Source organism: Dunckerocampus dactyliophorus, chromosome 10, assembly GCF_027744805.1.
Source record: "Dunckerocampus dactyliophorus isolate RoL2022-P2 chromosome 10, RoL_Ddac_1.1, whole genome shotgun sequence".
NCBI lineage: Eukaryota > Metazoa > Chordata > Actinopteri > Syngnathiformes > Syngnathidae > Dunckerocampus > Dunckerocampus dactyliophorus.
In genome coordinates this window covers 30,659,967-30,676,062 of record NC_072828.1, presented here as the reverse complement: position 1 = coordinate 30,676,062, position 16,096 = coordinate 30,659,967, and positions in this window count along the sequence as shown.

Sequence of the window (16,096 nt, the reverse complement as noted above, 5' to 3'; positions counted from 1 at the left end):
AACTCTGATTGTGCTATGTGAGTGTCCGTGTCAAGAAGGCCTTCTTTTTGTCCCTCGCAATATCGCGGTTTGATTATCACTCCCTCGCTATATTGCGTTTTTTTTCAGAAATGAATTCATCAGTCAATGAAGGCTGTTTGGTGGTGTACTATAGGCTATAGACTATAGACTATAAGTCAGATGTAGTATTCTGGTCACCAGGTGGCAGTAATCAGTAGCGCCACCACACACTCGCTCACAATGCCTCAGCATATTGGGGCTGCCGCCACTGCTGCTGTCTTTTTCTTTTTGACGGTAGGTGTAGCGTTCCTTTCTATGGTGCTATGTGAAATCAATGCCCCCGGGAAAGAATGCTTAAAAAGAGCAAAATGCTGTAAGTATTACGTGTTACCGTGAATGCACGTATTACTACATGCTCACAGCATGGACATAAACCCATAAAACCTTGTTGGAGCTTTTTGGAGGTGTTTTAATCACGGCTTCTCTAGGCGGAATAGGTGTGTCCCATTATGTGCATTAATTACCTGCCTCTTTTTATCTATTTTTGAGGAGAAGCGGCATAGAAAATGGATGGATGGATATATTTTTAGAACTCACAGAACGACAAAGACCTGTGTTCATGTCTCACGTAAGGATTGTGGATGGTGGGCAAAATTCCCTCCTCAAAATGCACTTTTCCTTTCAAGTTAAATACAAAGTTCGATGTAATCACTGTCAAAGGTAGAAGCAGTGCAACTTTGTATGACGGATACATACCCAAACAGGAAAAGTATGTAGGTCTTGAAAAGTGAAGGAAGCCAACCGAGGTGGTTGGGATGTTTATTTCTCATGCTGACAAAAACAAATGTAAACGCTGGTGTGTTGGGTTTTTCTAAATTGAGAGTGCGTTGGCTTTCAAACAGCCGTTAAAGGAGGGCATTCAAGGCAGACGTGTAATCAATGGGAAAATGAACTCTGTTTTTCGGCAAGGTAAGTTCTCCCCTTTGTGGAGGACAAGTATTCAGTGGCCAGCAATATTTCTTCAGAGCTTTTATTTACCAAGCCTCTGCTTATACAAAGCCCATCGGAGGGTGGCTTCTGTGGCAGTCATCAGTCATCCAGGCTGCATACGAACACTCCCAAGAGACGCATGAGTTATGTGGGCACGGTTAGGGTGGCAAAATCACATCGGCTGTGTTTAAACACTTGTCTGATTAATGCTTTGGAAAAAAAGACTTCATTGCACGCAGAGGAGAGTATGAATGAACCTTTGATGCAAAAGTGTCACAACTTGGACAGTTTGTCAGACCTTCTCACACACGTCCAAATGTTGGACCAAAACCAACACACAAAGTAGGTTGGACTTGTAGTTTGTAATAGTTTGTAGTCATGCACACAGTCATCTACAAGGTGGATTCCTGTAATTCCTGGATATTTGGTCAGATAAATCATTTAATTTTTGTAAAAATCCAAAAGCAGGCCTTAGGCCTTAGGTCGGTTATCATTTATAAACATTGACTATTACTCCCTCGCGACATCACGTTTTTTAAGGAATGAATTCATTAATTAATGATTTCTGGCCTAAAGAAAGCATTTCAAGCATAAAAATGGCTAAATGAAGGAAAACACAAGGCCTGGGTACACGTACACCCGTATGTTGTGTCACTCGCGGAAAGAATCTTTGCTCTTGTGAGTGAGTGATTTTAGAGAAATGATGTAAACTCCACAATGGCTTCTAAACGTGCTGCCTCTTCTACAGCCTTGTTTACGTCCAATTTCTATCCAGTACAGTATTATGTTTACTATATTTGCTTATAAGAGTGTAAAGGTGATTATGAAGTGTTCTTTCATGTCTACAGGGCACTAATAATGTTAAATGGTAAAGAAAAACACATATTTACAATGTTTTGAACAGGTTTTCTATGCTCCAAGTACACAAATATTCCATTTATTAACATTGATTCATTCATTTATCTCGGTTGGGTTTGGAAACAATTAACAGTGATAAACGAGGGATTACTGTACGTGATAATATGGACAAAATGTGCAGCATACATGCACCACTGTTTTAAAAAAGCCTTCAATTTTTACATGTTTCTGTCATGATGCTTCACTTATCATGTTTTTTCTGTCAAGAGCTGATATTTCGCACTTGTTTCGGCGGTCCTTCGATGCACCATAGTTGCTGTGAGACACAAAAGTGAAACTTAAATATAAAAATCTGGCCTCAAAACTTGCAGCGAGGTGAAGCCAGGTTAATAGAGTCATCCCTCATTTATCGCTGTTAATTGGTTCCAAATCTGACCTTAAAAAGCCATTTGCCACAACGTAGGGCTCCTTATTTATAAATCAAATAGTTTCGTAGTTAGAGCATAGAAAACCTCTTCACGACCTTGTAAATGTGTTTTTAAAACATTATTAGAGACCTCTAGACATGAAATAGCACCCCTATAGTCACCTTCCCACTAATATTACTCATATTATTAGACATAATTAAGTGAAAATAACACAAGACATGAGACAGAAATATCAATGTTACATCATCAGTGTAACATTACTGACACCTAGTGGCCAGTGTGGAATACTACATATCATTACAACACATGCGTGAGGGTTTGGAGGGGGAGGAGCGAGCAGCGTGTCAAAAATAGACATTTATATGGGCGTCCATAAATTAACGTGACACCCATGGGGGGGTCTCGCTGTATCACACGGAATGAGATCTGTTGGTTGACGAATGTGCACAACATGCGAAGCGAGACAAGCGTTTTACGTTGAGATTCACGTGAAACGCAAGCAGCAAGAGAAATGTGCACCACCGCCATGCCACGCAACCACAGACCCACCGATCCGTTGTACTTACGCTTTCTCATCTTAATTCATTTGCAGCCATTCTCACTAAGGATGTTCTCACAGCGGGGGGCCTCAGTGTATTCGATTCATCTCCTCAGATGAAAACATGGTTCCTGTGCAAATGAAAACAGACCACATGCTGGTCACCTGTTGGTCACCTTGAGTGGACATTTATCAGGGGACAAAAAGCAGAAGCTCCCCAGTGTTCCACTTCTTCGGTAGTACTTGATGAAATGTCTTTTTGTAGACTTTTAGCCGATGCTTGTTGCTTTTAAGTGTATGGATGCAAGGAGTCGCCCTGGGACGTCACAACACCCCTGCCCTGGTCTTCCTCATAAGACGGAGCTGCCCTGTGTTGCAGCGGCAAAGTTCATAGAGCCTTAAGCCTCTGTTAACAAGGCCTGATGGAAACCCACAGTTTCCAAATTAGTGGCCATTAGACCAAAAGTACACATGTTAGCTGGATGGCTTCCATGAGTCATCACAAAAGCCACGGCAAAGGCAGGGAAGCGCCGCTAATCCCCGATAATAACGTTTCATAGCATATGTCATTACCGGTTCATTGCTTGTCACAAACATCCTTGGCATGGAACAAATATGGATGCTGTTGAATACATTGCAACATCTACGGGAGGGTGACCAAAGGTCCTGTTTTCCCAGGACATGTCCTGTGTTCATGTCCTGTCCTGGTCGTCAGGTCCTCAGTCCTTGAAGTCTCATAAAAATCGAGGACGTCATGCACAACGGTGGATCAAATTCCCAAGGTCTTGCCACTTCGGAGGGCACATTTTTCCCAATCCAAAACTTAAAATTTGACCTCAGTTTGCTGTGTCGTTCTGTTTCTGGGATAATTTTCTTGCTGTTCTTCCTTTGGAATTTGTGTCTTTGTTTATATGTAGTATTTTGTACTACATGAATCCTTCGTTTATTACGGTTCATTGGTTAAAGATCCAACCATGATAAGTCCATTTCCGTGAAGTAGGATTCCTTATTTATGAATGTTATATTTTCATAGTTGCGGCGTAGAGAACCTGTTTACAAGCTTCTAAATACAGCTTTAACTATATTAGAGACCTAGAGACATGGAATAACACCCTAACAGTCACTTTTACACTCGTATTACTCAATATAGTAGAAATAATGACATAAAATGGACGGTCCTCTGGACTCCGTGGAGGAAGTGGGGGAGAGAAGGATGTTGGCTAAGCTGACATCCATCATGGACAACACCTCTCACCCGCTACATGACACTGTGGGTTCCCTTAGCAGCTCCTTCAGCAGCAGACTGTTACACCCACGGTGTAAGAAGGAGAGGTTCCGCAGGTCCTTCATACCGACCGCTGTCAGGCTCTACAACACCTGCACCACCTGAACCATGTTGTAGTCACTATGCTTTACTTTACTTTACTTTACTGTTCTCTTTACTTGTCTTGCTTGCTTGCTGCTGTAACAAGTAAATTTCCCCGCTGTGGGATAAATAAAGTACATACAATACAATACAATACAAATCAAATAAATAAGACATCATAAACTTAGACATTAGCACTGGGAGAGATCCTTGTTGATTTTTCTGGACAGCGTACTTCCTTCCCTTTTACAAGGCAAAAGTCCCCCTAGATTCTTTTATTCTAACAGCTGTGAAATTGACTCCACCCCCCCACCCCCTCCCCCAGCCCTCCTCCAGGTACGCCTCCCACCGAGCCCACTCCCTCCGCTCGTTGTATGCACACTCTATAATGCTACACAGGCAACCACTTCTGTCCGATTACTTATTAACACAGTTAGGAGACTGATAAATTGTTACGTGCAGCTTGCTCTTCTGACTCTTCAACACGACCAAGTAACGTTGGAAAGGTGCCGGACTTCATCAACAGTTTGGCAGATAGTCCAGCTTCGTATTGGCCCATGTTTACAAAACAGTCCCGTGTGAAGCGGCGTTGACAGATGAGCATATTTTTCTCTTGACGGCCGGGAATCAGCAACTCCAACCACTTCTGCCTGACGCTCGCCTGCTTAGGCACACCCCAACAAACATTTGCTGGGAGCCATTGTTTGACGTGCTAACACCGTGAACAGAGCAAAGCAGAGTGGGGGTGCTGGGCATGCCCATATAAGGAAGTCTGGGTTGCGTTGACGTCAGTGGAACTCGGTGTAAAAAAAAAGTCACCCCGCAGAGCCGTCCAAAATTGCTTTCAGGGCTCACTTCCAAATGGCCGAACCGCATTATCTGACGCGTTGGCATCATTTAACACGAGAACAACATTTATTGGTCAGAAAAGAGGAACAGCATAATAGGTCCCCTTCACAGCATCAGGCAGTGACGTGCTATCGCTCAGACATGCTAGATAGAGTTCCCTTCAGCCACTAAAACAGACTGAAACAAAAAAGTCAACGACCTCAGAGCGGCCACTAGACCTTCAAACACAAATATTACAAGTAAAGTTGATCATTCGAGGGTGGCGGGCTAATCTCAATGAATGACTAATGAATATATATGAATATGGTGAAAGAAAACAAAACGCCTCTCTTGATTATTTTGACAATGTTGGCAGAAGTTGAAAGTCTCAGCAAAAAAAATTGCAGGCTCGTCCTAATCACTGCGCGGTTTGAGACGGATGCCAATGTTTACAGAGGAGTCTGATGAAACCCCTTTGATTGCATGATGAGCATCCACATAACCACGCTGTTCGTACTTTGGCTCCTCGCATACGAAAACTCTCACAACATTGGAAAATAAACAGTCAGGCGGCCTACAGTATATTCTACGGTTGGTGGTTGAAAACCCCGAGGTATTGAACTGAACAGCACCATTGTGATGTAAAGCCATACTGACCTCACTTGACAAGTTGTTTGCTCTTTCTCTCATCCCTGATGACATCAGCGGGAAGAGATGCTAACAAAAGTAGATTTTTGCTAATCATCTTAAAAAAACAAACAAAAAAAATGTGTGAGGATGGCAGTGGACATGTTCTCTTCATGGATGCTTTATTTATTTGCCCAATAGAACCCCAGTCAACTAAACGGCACGGAGCATTCACTCCATGAAATCTCCCAGAACGTAATGTTTGTAATTCAGTGATAGACAGTTAACAAACCTGATCACCATTTTTTTTTAAAACGTAAAAAGTTGGACAGGAGGGCACAAATATTAGCAACAGTAGCATTGCTGCAGTATGTGAGCTACTGTGCTAACGTTACACTTACATTTTAACAGCTAGTAACAGATATTTAACATCCAGCTATTTAACAGCTATCATAAAAAAGTCATGATACTACGAAAACAACATTTAAAATTTTTAAAAAGAAAGTTGAACTATTTGGGGGAAAAAAAGCTGTGGGCTGAAAATGGACACCCCTGATGTAGGTTCTCTGCCTTAGCAAAGCCACCTTGATGTCCTTATGGAAGGATGCGTTTTGTTAAACAAACAAAACAAAAATCAACCCTTTCAGCGCGTCTTCTCTCAAAAGTAGAGCAAATAAGTCAGAGAGACGTTACTACTGAATGCTACTACTGTTAGAACATCATTAAAAATCCAAAGTTTGTATAATTGGGGATCTTTAACTTGTGGGGTATCTGCTAGTTGGCACCAGGCTACATAACATACTTCGCCAAGATAGAACTGGAAAGTTTATCAGTGCACTAAATTTAGAATTTGATAAGTGCCCTGCAGATATTGGACCTATTTGTGAGCTTTAATGATGAGAGAAAATGGACTTGTAGCTATGTATAGATTACCCTAGTGAGAAAAGGCCCAATGTAGTTATTCTTAATAGACTTTTTGGTGCGTTTCCAAGGAAAAGTTGCATGCACATTGGGAGCACTGATGCATTTCCCAGCGGCTCCACCAGTGATGATGTAGCAGTAGGACTGAGTCAGTGGACCTCCCAGAATTTGCGTGTCAGGTATAATGGATGCTTGGACCACAGTAGCAGCACGCACAAGTCACAGTTCTCAGAGAAACACCCACGCCAGCATTTGCTTCGGAAACGTTTGGCATCAACAATGCAGTCTCAGTAAGTTGGAATGTTTTGAACTGTTGCAAATGAAAATGGTGCAATGTATAGTAGTTATTGTTGCACTGGAAGCAGAGATACGCAGATACTTCAAGATTGAAGAGTTGTATTGTCATATGCACAGTAAAACAGCAGTTATACTATGCAATGAAATTCTTATTCTGTTCATTCTCCCAAGAAAATAAATAAAAACACAAGAAAAAGAATAAGAACATAAGAAACATAAATACCAATAAATTAAGCAACAACAACAGAAGAGACATTAATACAAATAAATAAATACTTGTACCCTATACCTCCTTTCTATATCTTTCTTTGCAAAATTAGCAACACTTGTCCGTCGACAAAAAGGATGTACTGTAAGTCTGTGTAAAAGTTTAATAATGCAGTCGCCCCTTGCCACAATTTCACAGTTTCATTGCTCATTGCTCCAGTAGCGACCAGTCCGGACGATTTTGACTTATTTTTCAAGGCACACAGAGTATTGTGTTCTGTGGCTGCATAAACATGGAACCTACCAAAAGAAAGGTTAGACTCTCGTCTTTCATCAGGAAAAAAAATGTTTGTTTCTACTTTTTTGCGTTGTTTAGTCATCAGCCGTAGAACATAGGGAAGTTTCAGGAAAATATCAGCTACCGAGAGAAAGTGAGAAAACAAGTTTTTGTGAAAAGATACATTTCTAGCATAATTGTCACTTTGACGCAAATATCTTTTTGCTTTTGTGACAGCTCAAATATCTAAAAACTAAACCAACATAATCAACAAAAAACGGGTTGTTTTACATCAAAATAACAATCTATTTACAAATATATCACCATGAACTATTTACAACATTCACATTTGTGTGAATGGCAGTGTGCACGCGTGTGCGCGCGTGTGCATGGGTTAAAATTTCCCTACAGTGCGTAACCTTCTGCACGCTACGCTCCTCCACGCTCTCCCACTTCCTCCTTGCTGCCAAGCACGTGAATACATGTAAAAGATCCATGCCGAGCTCTTATCAAATTCACTTCTGCCACCTTGTGGCCATTTTCATGGCTTAAAACTGCATGAAACGTGACCTCTTTTATTGTGCACTTGCGTCATCACCTCTTTTTGCCTCTTGCACAAAAAAACATAAAGGACGTCTTTGGAAGCAAGCGTTTGGGTTTAAAAAAATGTATAAATACGTCTTTGGTATTGAATGAGTTAATAAATGCTGTTTTGTGGTTGAATACGGCCTATTGTTAGTAACGAAAATGCATATTTAAGCAAATGTTACATATTTTTTGCCTAAATTAAGCATTTCAAGCATAGAAATGGCTAAATGAGCGAAAATACAAATATACGGCATTCAAAAGATGCATTCAGACGTCGATGATATGCAGTACATTACACTGATCACTCGGTGTCAGTAATGTGTCAGTAACAACAGGCTTTTATTGCAGGTTTGAATTACAAGCGTCCCTCATTTGTAGTGGTTAAGTGGTTCCATACCACACTGCAAAAAATGAATTTCCGTGGTATAGGATACAATGTTAATAAATGGAACATTTTTATAGTTAGAGCATAGAAAACCTGTTTCTGACTTTCTAAATACGGGTTTTAACATTATCAGAGCTCTGTAGACATAAAATAACACCCCTATAGTCACTTTTTTCTTCCATTGGTCATTGTTTACATCACATTACGCAACTCTTATGCTACAGGGACGTCCGCTAGCAAGCGAGCTAACTAGCTAAGCAGTCAGCCTCATATTTGAATCTTGATTTCTTCTAAACATAAGAATGTGATAACTTTTTTCACTCTATGATGTGGGACATGCCATGGCTGACTTCATGCTGTGTTAAGGCAATGTAATGGATGCTAATGTATCATCAATGTTTTGTGTCATTACTGCCGCCTAGTGACCAGAATACTACATATCACTTGTATTTCATGATGTTTGGACTAACAATAGACCATAGTCTACCACGAAACACCAATCATTTATTCATTAAATCATTTCTAAAAACCCAGATATAGCGAGGGAGTGATAATTGAACCGCGATATTGTGAAGGACAACAATATAATCCCTCATAAAAAAACAACCTAACCCGCCATAACCCACGGGAATAGGAAACGCAACTCTGAACCCCCGACGCCACTTCCTGTCCACCAGTCACTCTGCTCCCTTATTTATAGCAACACACATCAGCACTAGTCTTATTTACGATCTTATTTTCTCTTCTTATGTCTATATTGGGTATTACAGGTGTAAAGGTGACTATAAGAGTATTATTTCATGTCTAGAGGGCCCTAATAATGTTAAAAACTGTACTTAGAAGGTCGGAAACACCATCGGGTCTGGAACCAAATAACCGCCGTAAACGAGCGATTACTGTCTTCATTGAATGAAAAATACAAGTTGGAATACCTGGGTTTTTGACTTTTAAAATGATATGAAATGACAGGATATACACATCATGATAAAACAAAGAACACACATCATGTAAAGAAATAACAAGTCAGCGTGACAGGGAATGTGAAACGATTCTTAGCATTTGATTTCTATGTATTCCAGAGTTTGAAAACATTTCAAAAGGGGCGACAGCTTCATAGCCTTCAATGCATGACTAGTTCTATTCTCCAAATGGAATATAAAGTGGTCCAAATGGCTGCGCGTGCTATTTTTCTTTCGGCAAAAAGCAGACACTGCGACCAATAGCTCGACATTTGCGGGTCAGCTGATTAGATTCCATCATCATTAACGATCCCACCCAACTGAAATATCATTTTAGACTTTGACGGACCACGCAGTTTCCAACCCGTCATTAAGGGCACTGTTGAAACAGAAACGAGCGACTTTCACAGTTTTTCCCAAAGCAAATGGCGCCGGACGGCGTGCTGTGCCGCCCAAATGACGAGATGACTGAAGGAAATAGTCATTATTTTTTCAGCCGCTGCTTCCAGGACAGTTTGAACCAGTTCAAAAAAGAGATTAGAGACAAAAACAATCAAGTGCTTGTCACTCCACAGAACTTTTTGTGAGACTTTACACTTTGTGGTGAGCGACTAGCAACGCAAGTGTGACCCGGTTGGACGTCACACTGTACCGCATCGACACGACAACCAGCTCCATGCACACAGCTGTTACTGGTGCAGGACCATCTACGGCCCACACTTCCACGGCACGGATTAACACGTTTGACAACTGCAAATTCCTAATGCCCCTACAGTCAACAACAGTTGTGACTGGCTACCATAACAGCACCCCTAAATCGTTGTTTTCTGGCACGTACCTTTCTCCATATGTCGGAGGCCATTTGCTGGGATCGCCCAAGGGCTGTCAGAAAAAAAGCAGCAGGGTCAGAACTAAAAATGCATGTTATCTTTTTTATTCAAATCGAAACTTTCTGCTGCTCCAGACCGATATGGCACCGATAACCAACGACTGTATAAACAAATGGCTAAGTGCAATTTCCAGTAGTTAACTGGGCAACCGTCAGAGATTCTAACGCCAAACCAAGTCCAGTGCTCACAAGCAGGTACGCCTCAAAGTACACCAAAACTTTTCATCAAAACCCAAATCATACAAAACCTAGGGCGTTTCAAGACTGAGGATTGACTGTATAAGCATTTGGTGAAATAAAAATTCCTTTAGTTAGCAAGGCAACTGTCAGTGATTCTAACACAACAAAAAAGTACCAGTGCTCCCAAACCAGGTATGCCTCAAAGTACGCCAAAACTTTTCATCAAAACCCGAATCATAGGAAAACTGGGTCTTTGAAAACTGAGGTTTGACTGCATAAACAATTGGCTAAGTAAAGCGTCCTTTAGTTAACTGGGCATCCGTCAGTAATTCTAATGCCATCACGAAGTCCAGTGCTCCCAAGCAGGTACGCCTCAAAGTATGCTAAAACTTTTGGCAGAAACCCAAAACATACAAAAACCGGGGCGTTCAAAAAGGGAGGTTTTACTGTATTTGTGAAATGTTTAGCATAACAATGTTCTTTGTTCACCTGAAATTACTATTAAAACTGTGTAGCTAGACAACCGAGTAATGCCATGTGACAGAGTAGCTTGGTTCTTCAAACGTACTTCTACTTAAAGACCACGCCTTCTCCATGCAGAACAGCCTGATTATCATTGGAAGCCACTCATTTTTCTGAAGCAGATGACCAATGACCAACACGTGGATGCATACCCAAGAATAACTGTGATACAAAAGTGTGCCGCCAAACCCAAAAATAACCCCCTCCATGCTTTCAAAGTCTCAAAGTAGAAGAGCCATTGCTGTGCTCGCGTGTGACGGACACTGTTTACCGTGGCTATGATAAACGATTTCCTCTTAAACGATATTGTCACAGCCTTCTGAGGGCTGTTACGCGAGAGTCCACCTCCAGACTCAAACAACCATAATTCACCGGGTGTACTTACCTCCTCAGAGGACAGAAGCTTGACAGATGATGAATGGCCACTGCTGACAATCATCAACGCGCACTACCCGCTCCGTGCTAGTATAAGTGGCGCCAGGACATGGAAATAAGGCGTTGACGTGTCACACATGGGGAGAACAACATGGAAAGCGGCAATGAAAGGGAATAATAAATAGTGACAACAGAGCTGCAGACAAACAGCTCTATTAGCAACTGGTTGAAAACGTCTTATATGTACATCGAACATGCTTGTTACTCCACCCCCGCATGTGTTGACTGTGCAACATTCTCCCACTTTAAATGGATTGATGCTACACAAGCAGACCCAGCAGGAGAGAAGGACGTGCAGCTGTAAATTGATGTTCCCCCCCTTCTCTGTTTCTTTTGTGTCGCAAGGCTTTGCACTAGATGAGTGTGCGATACTGAAGATAAGACTGATGTGCGTCTCCTCCCAGCGTATTATGTGCAATGGTTCAGTCACATGCTGCACAGGCTATGCAATTTAGATTTTCTTTCCCTGCTTGTCTGTGTTAGCAAACTGTGTACACTCAATAGCAGCTGTGTGACGGAAACTCACTCCCATAAGCTGTTTGATCATTTGTTGGTTACCTTTTTCATGACCAACCTTGTTTAAGAAAAATATGAATGTAATGTGAATGTAAAAAGCTCCCTCTGATTGGAATACAGTGGTTCCCCGTGCATTCACAACCCCCCATATTTGCAGATTTCTGCTCAATAACCCGCAACCTGGGCCAAAGAAAGCTGTTTTATGCATTTAAAACGATAATTATTCTCTGGAACATGTATTTTTGGTTCATATTTTTGGGTGTCGAGCACGAATTACCGTAAATTTCTTACTTTTTTCACACGCTTTGAATCCTGCATCTTAAACAATGATGCGGCTAATTCATGGCAAAAAGAACTACTATTCCCATGATGCTTGTAGTGCAGATTCAGCAAGTGGACTACTCAAGTGGACGCTAATATCACGTTTTGAAGTCTTATGCAGCGATCTTGTGCTTTGAGCTGACAAATCTTGAGTAAGTTTGATCATGTGATCATCCAGCTTTGTCTTGGATGACTTGAACCGTGGCAGCTGTTGAACTGATGGAAAAAAAAGCGTCTCACATCGCACTCATTGAAGCTACTGAATGATGCTTGGAACACCGAGAGTAGGCAGGATCGCAAGGTTTATAGTGCGTCTTTCTGTGTAAATATCCCATGTTACAACGTGGACACCTGTGACTTATAGGCAAGCACGGCTTATATATGTACATTGTTTTTTTCTCTTTAAATGTGGTGGGGGCGGCTTGTATTCCTGAATAGTTATAGTCTGGAATTCACGGGAATTAGATTTACAATATTTCTTACGGGGAAAATTCCTTCGGTGTATGTACGATTCGGTTTTCCTCTGGCGTTTTGGAAGGGCTCAATAAGAAAAACCGATGTCCCACTGTATTTAAAATATCATAAACTTCTATCCGGCGCTCCAGGAAGTTACTGGGTAGGCTCAGTCATTAGTCACATGATATACACACCAGGCCAGCCTGTGCAGTGTTTTCTATCATTCAGTCAACGATTCATCTTACTCCAGGGTTCAGGAGGCCATATGTACGTACTGTATGACTTAATTGTCTCTGCAATCATTCCTCAAGTTTGTACTGGAAAGTGGAAAAGTTCCCCTACCACTGTGATCCTATTGTTAAGAGTTTTTCCAGAGCCCCCACGCTGTGGAAAAGATCTGCTGTGTTGGATTGAAGTGCACGTGAAGCTTCAGGAATCGGAGTCAGACAAATGAGGTCTGCATCCTTCAAAGTGACTTGAATTTCATCACATGTAAAAGAATGTTGGCTTGGCTTGGCTTTGAATAAACTTTTTTGACACTTTTGAAAAGCCTTTTTTCAGGACATTTGCCATCCTCAAAGCCACATGCTTTGCTTGTGCCTGTTAAAAATAGTATTTGTGAGTTTTAATGTGCATTTTATTCCATCCCTGGTGGCGTAATGGGACACGCTTCTGCCTTTCGCGGCCAGGGTTGCATCAGCAACGGAACCCGGTGTAAAAAAAAAAAAAAAAAAAGGCCAAAACCATCCATGCAATCGACTCGCTGTAGCGCCCTGACAGGGGAAAGAGAAAGACAATTTTTGTTCCGCAAACAAGCAAAGAATCCCTATAGCACATATTTAATGAGAAAGTCTGCAAACTGCTGGTTATTTCTCATCAGTAAACGCGACAAGGCGACATTTTCGCAGTGGGCTGCATCGTCTTTCTCTTGGCAGGAAACGAGGATAATGCCTTAATCATCCAGCCTTTCATCCAGGTAAGGTACACTCCTGAACACCATATTAATTAGTGCCTTGTCTTTGATCTTCTTAGAACAAGGAAGTCAACAGCGCTGAGAGACTGGAATTAAGCGCAGCAAAACATTACTTTTTATGGAATGAGGTCTTTGCAACTCTTCCCAAACTTCGCCGTCTCAATGCAAGCTGCACATCATCCTTGAATTTTAATCATCAAACAATTTTGCTTGAGTTTGGATAGACAAACCTTGGAAACCCTTTCTCGCATATTAAAATGTGTAAAAATGTTTTTAAAAAAGACGCTGTAATGCTAGAAAATATTCTGTATCCATTAGTAATAATGTTATTGTAAGTAGATGACGCAATTTTTTCAGTAGGAATGGCGCGTGAATGCTGAAGCAAATGAAATGTACCGAAATCTAATCTTCTACTGAGGATTGAACCAGCAACCATCAGTTTGGGAGACGACCACGCTACGACCTGAGCCACGCCACTGTACACAGAATAAGCACAATGTTACATGTAATGCTAAATGTAGCATGAACGTGCACCACTAGGGGGCGACATTGACTACAAAAAGGCCAGATATGACCTGAGGAGGTCCATACGGGAGGCCAAAAGACAGTACAGACAGAAGCTGGAGGGCTACTATTCCACCTCAGACCCTCGGCGCATGTGGGCGGGGCTCCAGCACATCACAGACTATCGACAGCAGAGTAGCGTAGCCACGTCCAGCCAAACCACACTTCCAGATGAGCTGAACGAGTTCTATGCCCGCTTTGACACCCAAACTTCTGATGAGCAGAGAGGGTGGCTGAACCTGGGGAGCACACAGGACGCACCTCTCATGGTGACATCAGCTGATGTGCGCAGGGTTCTAAACAAAACAAACCCACGAAAAGCAGCAGGCCCAGACAACATCTCAGGACGTGCACTTCGGGTTTGCTCATCAGAGCTAGCTGATGTGCTTGCTGACATATTTAACCTGTCGCTTGCACAAGCATCTGTACCGACCTGCTTTAAGTCCACCACCATAGTGCCCGTACCCAAGAAGAGCAACGTGACCTGCTTGAATGACTATCGCCCTATAGCACTCACTCCTATTGTTATGAAGTGCTTTGAAAGATTAGTCATGACCCACATCAAAAAGAGCATCCCGGCGGCAACTGTGGACCCTCTACAGTTTGCATATCTCCAGAACCGGTCCACGGATGATGCAGTCAACACTGCCATCCACACAGCCCTTTCTCACCTACAGGGCCAGGACACATACGTCAGAATGCTATTTATAGACTATAGCTCCGCTTTTAATACAGTCAGCCCCCACAAACTCACAAATAAGCTCCTCACACTTGGCCTGTCTCCCTCCCTCTGTAACTGGGTGTTTAACTTTCTCACAGGCAGGCCCCAGTCAGTCAGAGTCCACAATCGCACATCCAGCTCAAGAATTGTGAGCACTGGGACCCCACAGGGGTGTGTGCTGAGTCCACTCCTCTACACGCTCTTCACCTACGATTGCGTGGCCTCCCAGAACAACACCAGCATCATTAAATTTGCGGATGACACTACAGTCATCGGACTGATCACTGGTGGTGTTGAAACATCATACAGAAGAGAGGTGGCGGACCTCATAGCTTGGTGTCGTGATAACAATCTCCTTCTCAATACAGATAAGACTAAAGAGATGATCATCGACCCAAGAACAAGGGAAAAGGAGCCGCATAGACCCCTGTTTATTGGTGAGACTGAGGTGGAGAGGGTGAAAACCTTCAAGTTCCTTGGCACACACATCAGCGAGGACCTCACCTGGTCTCACAACACCCAACAAATTCTGAAGAAGTCCCAAAGGAGACTGTACTTCCTGAGAAGACTGAGGAAATTTGGCATGTCCACCACAATCCTGAGTTGCTTCTACAGATGCACCATCGAAAGTGTCCTTACCGCCTCCATCACTGTTTGGTACGGTAACTGTACAACACGTGATAGGAAGGCACTCCAGCGGGTGATCAAGACCTCACAGAACATTGTTGGGGCAGCCCTCCCCTCACTGCAAGACATTTATACATCTAGAGTCCTACGCAGAACACACAACCTCATCAAGGACAGCACACATCCACAACACTCATTATTCACACTCCTGCCATCAGGCAGACGCTACAGGAGTTTGAAGTCCAGGACCACAAGGCTGGCAAACAGCTTTTACCCACAGGCCATCAGGCTTCTCAATGAAGCACTCAGACACGCCACACGCAACACACACTCATAGCACTTTATTTATTTATTTATTTATTTGTATTATTTACTTGCATTAATGTCTCTTCTGTTGTTGTTGCTTAATTTCTTGGTATTTATGTTTATGTGTTTATGTTTCTTATGTTCTTATTCTTTCTTGTGTTTTTCTTTCTTTTCCTTGGGAGAATGAACAGAATAAGATTTTCATTGCATGGTATAACTGCTGTTTTACCATGCACATGACAATAAAACTCTCTTGAATCTTGAATTGAACTTGTCCATTCATTTTAAATGGGAAAAATGTCAGCTGGAGCTGTCTC